Below are 10059 nucleotides of genomic sequence, written 5' to 3'. Positions count from 1 at the left end.
GTTTCAGTCTTCTCTCTCAAGTATGCAATAGAGAGGACACCCACACGGTGAAATAAATTTTTTTTTAAACTATGTTTATATGTTATACATATCAAGTTGAATATGTGTATTCGATGTTAGGGCTTACAAGGGGGGGGGGGGGGGATGACATTCCTGTTGCATCTCTGTTGACGTCAGATTGCTGTGAGAGGGTGGATTGCTGCTATTTGATCAAGTTACCTTGAGATTCAAGAACAAGGATGACTAATCCATCTAGAATCTTCAATGTGGTACAAATACATGCAGGATTGATTTGCTCCTTTAATTCAGCTCACATCTTGGATGCAATTGTTTTTGTAGAAAGAGGCTGAAAAACTTAATGAAACTATGGATCCCTGCTCCCTGTGTGTGTGTGTGTGTGTGTGTGTGTGTGTGTGTGTGTGTGTGTGTGTGTGTGTGTGTGTGTGTGTGGTTGAATGGGTGTAGTGGGGTTACTTTTGTCGCTTGGAAGTACAAAATGGTAGAATGTTGAAAATGGTAGAAAGCTTATGACACCCAGCAAAGCTGAACTTTTTGACTGACGTACAAAATATTAAGTGTGATGGAAACCCTGCAACCATTGAGCAAATGTAGTGGTGGTGGCATTATGCTGCAGAGATGGGTTTTATTCAGTAGGGACATTAAACCTGATCAGAGATGATGGATGGAGATGAACATGGGCCGGTCCTGGAAGAAAACACAGAGGTTGAAGAAGACTCGGGAGCCTAACCACCATTTTAGCCAGAACCACAATGGAATGGGTTAGATCAATGCCGATTTATGATATGATGGCCCTATTTAAGCCCAGACCTAAATCCAAATAAGAATTTGTGGCAACAGTCGGAAAACTGGTGTTTACAAGTGCTTTCCATGCAGTCCAACACAGCATAAAAGTAAATAAAATAAAAAAAACTGTTTCTAAACACACATAGTTAGTAGAGACTGTATCCTATTTTCAGCAAAATCTGGTTCTACAAAGTATTAACCCAGTGGAGCTGAGATATTTGCTACAATCTTCAGATCTTAAGTAAGCTTAAAAATGATGAACTACTTTGTCTTGGTCTATCCCCATCCCCCAAACTAACAGAGATATAAACACAACCAGCCATTATTCAGAGAATGTTGCTTACTCTGCTCTCCCACCACGACAACCTACTTTCCTCTGGAAGCGCATCAAGATATAACGATCTTTATGCAAGCAGCCATATGAGCTGACCTATATAACACCAGCTGTACCTTACATAAGGAACGTTTCATCATGCAACGCCACAGTTGCAGGCTTCATAGTCCAATCTTTATCTCTCTGTGTCTTGAAAAACAGATTTCTTTGTGATGCAATTATAACTGACAATTGCATCCAACCTACTTATAGCACTTAATATTTGTATGTTAATGAGCAACATTCAGTTATCCTCAATTTCTTTCAAAAAATTGTTCCTAAATTATTATTATTTTAAATGCAGCTTACTCTCCTCTCTTAAATCCAAACATATTAAAGCAAGCCAGAGAAATAAATGCTAATAGGCTGTTAGCTGTCAGACCATGGCCTGAGCTCCTCATCTCAGCCAACATTATTTCAATGCTACAGACTTCATCTGAGGAGAACATTACCACTAATCACCAACTAGAAGAGGACAAGCTCGGTAGGGAGGTTCTGGTGTTCCCTTTTAAGTCAGAACTTCCAACAGAGTGTGCAACCTACTCAGATATACAGCGTGTATCACCCACAGTATTACAGGCCAGGCCCATGATCCAATCAGCTTCATTTCTAAAGCACATTTAAAATAACCAGTTAACCAATAATGTGTTAATGGAATATAGGAAGTATATATGTTATTAGAATAAGGATCTGCAATAACACATCATAGAAATTACTCAAAAAGACAAAACTATTAATTTCAATCACAAGTCAAAGAGAACGTTTCCCTCCCCAATCGTGATTTAAAACTGTGGGACACATAGCTTCATACTGAAAGGCTGTTCCTGTCGTGATCCAGTGGTCTCTTCAGTTTGGGTTTGTCTGAGTTGTGTACTGTGCTACTACTGTTTCGCCTCATTCCTGTGCTTTGTTGTACAGTAGTTATTTCATGTTTGGCAGGTGGTCTGCTGGATTGGTTTACATTATCTCTGTGTCATTAGTCTCTTCTCCTCAGCTCCTTGGTCTTGGTCCTACCCAGCTCCTGTTATATGATTTACCTCACCTGATTCTTCTGTGCCTCGGTAATCTGCTTCGCTGGATTCCACTGTTGTTACCTTACCGGTTCTTTGGTTCTGTTGCTCCTGGTTCCTGGTCCGCCACCTCCACAATCTGCTGTGTTCCTCTGTCTTCACAATGCCCTTTGTTCACTAATGCACTATGTGGGTGTGTTTATTTAAAATGTCGGGTGTAAAAATGTTTGGGCAAATAGTTTGTTAAAAATAAAGTTGTTTCTTCAGTATTTTCTTTCCACTTCACAACTGAAGATACTGTGTTGGTTTTTCCCATTAAGTCCTCAGAATTCATATTGAAGTTTGTGATCGTAGCAAGAGAAACTTTTTTTTTTTTTTTATAAAAGCATTGCTATCGTATTAGACTTTGTTTTGACCATGCGGTGATTTTTTTTATCTGCTTATATTTCTTTGACCTACTTGATTGATGAATCCTGTTGTTTAGGAAACATATTTTCTGTTTCAAAATAGCATTTTAATCAGTCATCTCTTATAACATTATGTATTTGTAATACATTCTTTTTCTTTTTCTTTCTTTCTTTGTCTTGGATGAATGTTTTGGATTTGTCCATGGTATTGAAAACCACAAGACAAGGATAAATAGTGAAACTAGTAGGAATATTCTCACAATCATTGTTACTAATGATAAGACATTTATAACAGGAGAAAAACATTATAAAGGTGGAGCCTGACTGTGGCCATCTTTATCTGTCTTGTTAGCCATGTTTGTATATTTCAGCCAGCAGTTGTTAGAGAGACCATTCTTTACAGGTAGAAACTGAAAGTATGGAGGACCAACTTCAATACAGGGCTGGGCAACATAAATACAGAGATAAATAAATGCTCAATAAAGAAATAAGCATACAATTAAATACACAAAAATACATCAAATAAACAAGTCTAAGAAGTAATTGAATTATGCAATTAGACATAAATGTAAATATCTATTTTAATTAGCTTCACCTTTGTAATCCATCCATCCATTTTCCAAACCTTGGTAATAATTACTTTATTTTACAAACCTTGGTAATAATTACTTTATTTAGTTATCCGTTATAATTTCGTTTTCATTTGCATAATGAGGCAGAAATGTATACAGAAATGTGATAGACATAAATAAATAGTGTTAATTAAATACATTTATAAAAAAGTAATTAATAAAGTTGAAAATTCTAACACAATAAATAAATAGGATCATTTTACAACGTTAAACCAATAAATAAGCTAATCAAAAGATATAAACATTTATGCCTCATTGAATTATTTAATTACTGCTTAGATTAATTTATTTGCTGTATTTTCTGCACATTTATTTGTATTATTTATTTATTGAGCATTTCTTTATTTCTGACATTTATTTTTAAATATGTTAGAGTTTCTGGGGACTCTGTGAAGCCTAGATGACATATCATCTGGTAGATGTTACACTGTCAGCTCCTCAAATCACAGATAAAATCCTTCGATCCAACTAAATTTCATTTCATTTCGAATAAATTTCATTTCATATGTCACCTGACTTCACAATGCCCACGTGGATTATATTATGTAAATAAAGTGACAAACTAGATTGTTTTTAAATGTTTCTTACACTGTAAAAGTCTTAGATTTGATTTCAGCAGTTTCTAGATTGTAAAAATAAAACTGATTATGATAAAAAAAAATAAAAAATAAAAAAAAATAATAAAATAAAAAACTCCTGAGTAATTTGTGGACTGTTGGGCAAATGCTCTCAAACTACACCAAACCCTCAGAAAAAGTTAGCAACAAACATGCGGGAGACGGGTTGTTTTGTTCCTGCTGTCTCTGCGACCCCCGTCAACACGTGGCTGTGAAAGTGAAGCGGTTCCAGCGGGACCAGGATCGGGAGCAGTCCCGGGCCAAGATGGGGTCAGCGGGTTCGCTGCCTCGGGTATCTTCGGTGTCCTTAAAGACGGGTCGTGGGGCCCCGCCCCTGTGACGATTCCATGTCGTAGATGGAATCCATATCCGTTTTCAGGGGCCGGATTAGATGTCAAGTTAGAGCTAGTGAAGCGCTAGAAGCGGAAGTTCAGATGAAGGCCTTCAGTACCCGACCTCCGGGACAGCATCAGCTGTGATGATGACAAAGAAAAAAAACAAAGAATAATAATTCATGAAGGAAACTCTAAACATCTTGTCTGAAGTCATTAGATAGAATGTATTCATTGTGTTATACCAAGTTTTAAAACTTGGCCTATTAGAAGTTAGACGGGACCTTATTTGAAAAAATCAAATCTGTGGTCTGGCCTGGCCTGGGGAGAGGTTTCGAACTTGATGCTTTTGGTTCATGTTCCAAAAAGTTGCTGATTTAAGTTATTTTCTTTGTTTTGCAGAATGAGTCTGCTAAGCCCGAAAATATTCATATCCCTAGCAGGTTGAGGTTTGAAATTATTTTCAATCAACCAAAAAATTTATTTCTGAAAGGAAACGAGAGATACATTTCTTAAGATAATAAAGCACTGTAAACATTTTTTCTACAATGTAACTAACTGTTTGTAGGTAGATCAAGTTGACGTGTTTCTGATAAAAAAATGTTCCCTCCTTTAACAGCTATACTCAGTCTTTAATAATTGCCCATTGACTCTGCTGGAAGAGGGCCCCCTTATGAAGTTCTCATTGGGGCCCCATTCACTTTTGGCCAGGCTCTGGTGGGCCACCAGTGCAGAGCTTGCCCAACAGTGGACGCAGGTGGCTGTGCGCACATCTGTGCACACAGCTATGCACAGACCTAAAGAACAAAGCTACCTCAGTCCATGTAAAGCATCAAGAACAGACTGAAATTATGGAGGGAGTCTTTGGACATGCATGCAAGTTGTATTTTTTTTTTACTTTAAAATTTTACCTAACTTGAACATTTAAATTTTTGCTACTCCTCAGGGACAGTACATCTGTGCAATTGAACAGTATTTTCATATCATTCTGTAAATTGACTGCTTCCTGTCTTTTGTTTTAACACGAATATTTCGATTTTACCGGATGGGACCATTTAAAGACTTCTAGCTTCTCGGAAGCGCTGTCGTTGGGTACTCTTAACTTGAACATTCAGGTCTTTGATTTGTGTCTATATGTGAACTCTGAGCTGGTGTCTCACCAAACATTTTCATCATGCGTACATAATGACAATCATTATCTTGATTCTTGAAAAACAAGTGGACAAAAGACACCAGACCTACACAAAAGAATAAATGATATGATGTTAAAGTTGAGCTGTAAAGCAAAAGTGAAAGAACTTAACAAAGAGGGGAAAATACAATGCAGTTATAAGTAGACATATGTCTCTATTCTCTCAATTTTTCTAATTTTCACTCTCAAATATTAAAATAAGATTTTTCCTCGCATCACTATTACATTATTACAACAGGTTTGGGCCTATGTTTTCTCTGCGTGTTTTAGACTATTTCTGAACCTCTATAAATGTCTAAACATAGGTCCCACCTTACTGAAACGTCCCCGTGTCTAAATGACAATGCGCTGTAGCCTCATCTTATACATGCAGTCTGGCCTCTATTCTTGGGCCAGCTCTGCCAACAGGCTTTTTGCGTTGTTAAAGAAAAAAAGAGAGAGAAATGTCTCCTGTTGCATTTTGTGCAGCGCTTTGTTTCAGCTGTTGCTGTTTTAAAGTGCGTTATAATTAAAGTTGTCATGGCATAGGATGGTAAAGTTGTGCCATTATTTAAAAGAGTATGCTACTACAAGCAGGCCCATATTAAGACAATGTGGTGCCCCTGGGCACTATACCTCAAAGCTCCCCCCTTACCCGTGCTGTCCTCCGGTCAAAAACATCAGACTTAATCAAGGGGATTTCTGTAATGTAATTTACTATTTACTAACTTACACAACTACATGTAGGCATATGATCAGTGAGCAATATTCAAATATCTCATTTTAAAATGTTGAAATCAAAAAAATCTTATTATTGTGACATCAGTGTTCACAAAACGAATAATGCATGGTCTTTCAACAATTTCAAGTAAATAATATAACAATTTATGAAAAATATATTTTTAAAGCATGTTTCATGTGGTGCCCCCCAGTGTTGGTGCCCCTGGGCACTGGCCCACTGGCCCTTATGGATAATCCGGCCCTGCTACAAGGCACTTGGGAAGTGGAGGACTTGCGTTACAACCTTAAAGTAACCCTAACCCTACCCCTGACCCGCGCGACGCCTCTATGCTTTTATTTTGACATGACTCCCGGAAGTTGGACACCTGCAGCTTTCTGTTTCGACGCCGGACCTCAACAATTTATTGTAAACTTCGGGCGAGACCCGAGACACCCAGGACGGCGGCTGTTTCCCCCCAGCTGACAGCCTCCCATCCCGCCTCCGGCAGGTCAGTGGCGCCGCTCCTCCCCGCAGCTTTCCCCGGGTCCGGGGACCCGTAGCTAACCGCCGCCTCACCCTCCTGCCGCCGCCGCCGCCGCCGCCGCAGCAGCAGCTGCGTCAGCTCCTATAAACCCTGACAGCACGGAGCGGACCCGCGGCGGGTCCAGCTCCACGCCCTCTCTCTCTGTTTACGTCTCTGCTGCTGCTGCTGCTGGACACAAAGTGGCCTTTAAGTCGCGGAACACAAAGTGACTTCCCGTCTTGTTTAGAGAGCAAGTGGAGCTCCACGCAGGGTTCCTCAGCAGCGCACTCTGCTCACTTTTATTCAGCCTGTGAAGTATTAAGGCAGGGTGGGTGTGTTCGTTCTCCCGGCCTCCGGTCTGCGGAACGGCGAGGCTTTTATCTACGCCAATGAACGACATGGAGGGACGGGAGGAGGTGGGGTGAAGGTGACGGAGGGAGGTGGAGGTGGAGGAGGAGGAGGAGGAGGAGGAGGAGGAGGGGGGTGTCTAACAGTCCCACAGCCGTCTTTTCTGTCCCGTTTCTCCGCCATGTAGGCCAGCTCTGTCCGGCCGAGAACCAACTTCCTGCATGCGGCCGTAGGAGGAAGGGGGATTTCTGGGGCTTAGCGGCCGCAGCTGCCGTCCGAGCGCGATCCTCTGCGGATGGTGGCGGCTGGGCTGCTCTGGAGAGGCCGTGGCAGACATTTTACCCACGGTCTACGGGAGCCTGGAACCTCGGACGGGGACATCCGAGGACACGCGTGAAGGTAAAAGCATCACGCAGTGCTGCAGGTTTGATCGGTGTTACAGTAATGGTTAAAAAGTGGCTGACCGAAAGTTTAACCCATTAATTCTAAAGCGGTATTAAGTTAAAAAATAATAATAATAATAATAATAAAATGATTTTACTGCCTGGCTAGATAAACATGTATTTAAAAAATGACTTCTAAATAGGGACTATAACAGATTGTTTTAAAAAACACTATTTTTTAGCTATTTTCAAGGCGATGTGAACTAAGTACTAAACTGTAGAAACCCTGACAGGAAAGGCCTGCTGTTTATAAATGTATTCATATTTTTAAACCTGCACTTTAACCCAACTGCAGACAGGATGTAAATCATGTCAAGTCAACGTGATTGAAGCAACACGTTGATGTATGTGGTACAGTTGACGTCAAATGTCCAGTTGCACATTATATTAAGGGCTGTGTTAGAATAAATTCACTTTAAACACCTGCTGATCTGTTCAGGGTTGCTTAGGAGAAAGTGTCAAAACAAACACACACACACACACACACACACACACACACACACACACACACACGTATGCACATCCTTGTTTAAAGTGACTTCCATTCATTTTCAACTCTTTTCATTGCCTAACCTTTTACCTGTAGCTATATACCTGACCCTAACCTAAACCTGACTTAAACTTAAACCTAACCTCTAGACCAGCAAAAAAAAAGTGTGGACCTTTTTTTTGGTCCTCATCTTACATCAAAGTCCTAATTTTACTAATAAAATGAGCTAAAGATCTTCTGGCTCAGCTGCAATACAAGAACACACACACCTAAGGGCAACTTTAGATTTATCAATTAACCTTACAGCCATGCTGGAGGAAGCAGGAGCACCCAGAGAGAACCCACGTACGGGAAGAACATGCAAAAGCAGAAAGACCCTCCCTCTCCCCCTGTCTTAATCTCTTTTTGGCCTCATAAAAACCGGATTTTATTCTTATAATAAAGCAACATTTGTTTTCTGACTGATCCTGCTTGTCTTTGCCTTGTAACCGTCGGGAAAAGCAGCCGCAGGAGGATAGACAGCGGTCAAACTGTGTTTGGGTTTTAGCGGACTTGAAGGTTTTGAGAAAAAGTGCAGGGCGGCGTGGTCAGACAGCAGCCTTTGTAAGCAGCGGCGCGGCTCTCATCCACAGCCTCATTAATATCGGACATCCGGTGGCACTGCCAGCTGCGCCCCATTTTTTATTGTTGTCTGTGCGCTGAGAGGATGCCTGCCGAGCCGTCTCCCCGCACCGCGGAGCGCGGCGGCCGCTGACGGTGAGGATATATTCGCTTCCCTTTTTCCATCTCCGGTACTCGGACCTGTCTGAGAAAGCTCAGAGCGGCTCGCGTTGGGCGGCGGAGCGCGGCGGAGCGCGGCTCGCCGTGCCTTGCCGGATGTTCTCCGCCGGCCACCACCGCTCCTTCCCCCCGCTGCTGTTTCATCCAGCTGCGCGGACACTCCGCGTGTTCTTCACCAGGGCACCGTGTTTCCCCCTTAAAATCTATTTATTTTTTACTCCAATTTTTTGTGTTGTTGTATTGGATTGAAATGAAGATGCGCGCAGAATTGGTTGAGAGTCACTTGATTTCCTCCGTGGCTGAGTGGTGAGCGGAGCTCCAAGGACACTGGGAGGCGGGGGTCGTTCATTTAACCTACTTTCCCCCCTCTTGCATTCGGCGGTGTAATTAGGACAGAAAGTGAGGATTCCCGTGCAAATCTGCGCTTGGCTCGGCGTGCAGATTGTTTGGAGCTTTGATTCGGCTTTAGATTGGCCTCCCAGACAGACTGAGGGACAGGCAGACAGACAGGCAGACAGACAGGCAGCAGCCCGTCTCCCCCTGTGCGCTCCCCCCGCCGCATCCTCGCAGTTTTCGGCCATGGCTGCAGCTCATCTCTCTCCGCTCCGCTCTGCTCTGCTCGGCCCATTTCCTGCGCAGCCAACCCTGGTCCTGCTGCATCTTCCACTACCATGCTGGAGTTTTTTCTTTTCCCTTTCTTCAAGGTCCGTCGATTCTTCCTCGTAGTCGGTTGCTGCACGTTTCGCTTCCTCAGGAGACAACGAGAAATCATACAGCGCCATTATTAAAAAAGTTTTATTATAAAAGTAGTTATTTATATACTTTTTAATATAAAATAGTTTATTATTTATGAACACACTAAACCAGTTTGTTCATAACCCTGCTGCAGCAGAAGTTTTGTGATTATATTATAGAAAATGTATTGATTTGATGAAGTTAAATGGAACACTCCAGCTTTAGTACAGAAATCAACAATTGGCATGTTCCTGCATCTTTCGGGGCTCCTGCACATTTTTATGTCCATATTCCAGACTTTTCTAAGACTCAAGACTCAAATTTCCAAGACTCTTAGTTCTTTTAACCTCTATTTATACATTATGGCAGATATTTCTGCTGGGGTCCGGCTTTAAATTTAAAACCTGTTAAATCAGACCCTGTGAAGAAGAGGAAGTGAGGTAGAAATAAAAGATGGATGAATAGACTGACATATGGATGGGCAAGCAAATGGATGGACACTGAATCAATAGCTTGATTTATGGATGAAGGGACAATAGACGGACGGATGGGTGGACAGATGGACAGAAAAAAGCAGTTTAAATCTCATTCCAAGCTGTTGCAGGACTTTCCCTGGTCTTATTTTGGACAGTTTCCTTCTTTTTACACCGGTTTCAAGGCTGCTATGTTTCTA

At 41.6% G+C, this 10059-nt stretch overlaps 1 protein-coding gene across 5 annotated transcripts in view; it reads left to right on the top strand.

Moving 5' to 3' along the window:
- Positions 1–6465: 6465 nt before the first annotated feature.
- The window catches only part of LOC105931227 (CREB3 regulatory factor), a 40551-nt gene continuing 36957 nt past the window's right edge, over positions 6466–10059 (top strand). For 3 of the 5 annotated variants that reach the window (XM_021320180.2, XM_021320178.2, XM_012869819.3), the window contains exons 1-2: positions 6466–6575; positions 7126–7337. The gene's annotated coding sequence lies outside the window, so the exon portion shown is untranslated. Of the gene's footprint in view, positions 6576–7068; positions 7338–8384; positions 8628–10059 lie in introns of those variants that run through there. The other 2 variants (XM_012869820.3, XM_021320179.2) reach the window with 2 other exon arrangements.

The sequence above is a fragment of the Fundulus heteroclitus genome, chromosome 5 (genome assembly GCF_011125445.2).
Source record: "Fundulus heteroclitus isolate FHET01 chromosome 5, MU-UCD_Fhet_4.1, whole genome shotgun sequence".
Classification (NCBI taxonomy): Eukaryota; Metazoa; Chordata; class Actinopteri; order Cyprinodontiformes; family Fundulidae; genus Fundulus; species Fundulus heteroclitus.
Note: the sequence above shows the minus strand (reverse complement) of the source record. Positions and strands in the feature narration are given on the sequence as shown.